Raw genomic sequence first — 1,953 nt, 5'->3', positions numbered from 1 at the left:
TTTGAGTTATGAATCATATGATATATTTGACAGGGCACAAAACCATCTGTTAGCCAAGTTTAATTTAGATTAGTCCCTTGAATAAATATTCACCCCAGATATATAAGGTTCCCTTGAACAAAGCAACCCGTGATTGCTTACAATGATTCTTTTGTAAAGTTTGGTAGACTACCTGATCTGACTAAGTAAACTAGGGTCCAAAACACCTTGTGATGACAAAACCATGGCATCTTAATCGGGTGCATCATCATTTCCCTCACAATTCAGTCTGAAGCTCACATTGATGATGATTTAATAAACTTTAAACTTTATTTTTGCTTCTACTATACTCTAAAGCTCACAGTGATGATGATTTAATAAACTTTAAACTTTATTTGTGCTTATATTATACGTTGACTAATCAACTCCCTTATGACTAGCCTTAATTAAAAGTACCCTCCCACTGTCGAGAGGGGCAATTAACCATTGGGGCTTGTGTCTATGAGAAATCTGAAATCCCATATATTATGATTCTCGTAGATTGAGGTTGAAATCTCTCGATAGTGTCTTATCTACCATCTCATCTATCTTCTGAAAATTCGATCTAAAACCTCACGATAAACTTCCCTCATTCCTGATTCTTTCATTCGCATCTTCGTGAAAGGTTAAACCATTTCGAATTTTCGGAGCCAAAGAAGGCAAGAGAATGTGAATCATATCTCGTAAAATTTCATTAACATAATGATAGTGGAACTACAGTGACAGAAAACATGTAGTTATTATTTGAGTGAATCTACATAAAAAATATGGGTTTTATATGTTTTATTTTATTTAATTTATTTGCTCTCAATAATCTAAATAAGGTTGTACAACTATTCTCAACACTTATAAAAAGAGTTTGATTCATGATTCATATATCCCTCTAAAGGATGTCATATACTTCTCATGATAAACAATTAATGTCAATTTTCTAATAAAAATACTCATAAATACTTTTGAAATTCTCCAATGCTTATTGATGTCATAGGCTTCTCACAACAAACAATTAATGTCAATTTCTTAATAAAAATACTCATAAATACTTTCAAAAATTAATTTATTTCACAAGATTGATCAACTTATTGTCTTTATGCTAGTTGTTTTTTCGTAGGGCGGCATTAATAAGGCTCTACAATTTAAAATTCATAATTTTACTTTAGAACTGTGTTGTATTTATAACTCTCACAACATTATATACATTATTGAAATAATGTAGTGGTTCCTTGATCATCCAAGTTTCCTCTCAAATCCTTTCTACATGGGCGGTAATTCGTATGGTGGGAAGATAACTGTGCTAACTGCACATAAAGTTGTTGAAGGTAATTTTTTTGCCAAAAGATTCTATATGAACAAAAGCATATTATAATGTATTTTCGGTAAGGCATCAGTTATGTTTTATGTTGAACACAGGAAATGAAGGTGGTGAGAAGCCTCTAATCAATATCAAGGTATTTACTTGATGTAGCTTTATTGTATCTCGAAAATTATCATTTCATATGTTTTTTATACAAATGCTTATAAGCATAGTTGGAATAAATTTGTTGAAGTTTCAAACTTTTTTGATAATTTTCAGGGTTATCTAGTTGGTAATGTTGTAACAGGTGATAAAGTTGATACAAGCTTTCAAGCTCCACATGCTTATGGATTGGGGATTATTTCTAAAGAGCTCTATAAGGTGCTTCCTTATTCTATTTAAGGCTCGTTTAATTGATTGAAATTATTAAACATATTTTAAAAGTTGTTAAGTTTTGCTAAATATATCATTTTGTTAGACATAATTAGAAATCATTTCAGACTTTGAAAACCTCCTCAAAATTTCCTTAAACATAATAATTTTATTTTTACATGCTAAAAGAGTGAGAAAGTTCTTTTCCAACATGCTTTCACCTATATTCATTTTGGTGAGGTTGATCAAGTTATCATCAAAGCTTGTAT

General features: G+C 30.5%; 1 long non-coding RNA gene across 1 annotated transcript; it reads left to right on the top strand.

Annotated features, from left to right (window-relative positions):
* Positions 1–1,202: 1,202 nt before the first annotated feature.
* Positions 1,203–1,866, top strand: LOC110037905. The gene is made up of 3 exons (XR_002295375.1): positions 1,203–1,337; positions 1,429–1,466; positions 1,592–1,866. It is a non-coding gene; the product is annotated as an uncharacterized LOC110037905 (long non-coding RNA).
* The last annotated feature ends 87 nt before the right edge of the window (positions 1,867–1,953 follow it).

This window comes from Phalaenopsis equestris, unplaced genomic scaffold, assembly GCF_001263595.1.
Source record: "Phalaenopsis equestris unplaced genomic scaffold, ASM126359v1 Scaffold226901, whole genome shotgun sequence".
Taxonomy (NCBI): domain Eukaryota; kingdom Viridiplantae; phylum Streptophyta; class Magnoliopsida; order Asparagales; family Orchidaceae; genus Phalaenopsis; species Phalaenopsis equestris.
The sequence above is the reverse complement of the archived record's forward strand: the minus strand, read 5'-3'. Positions and strand labels throughout refer to the sequence as shown.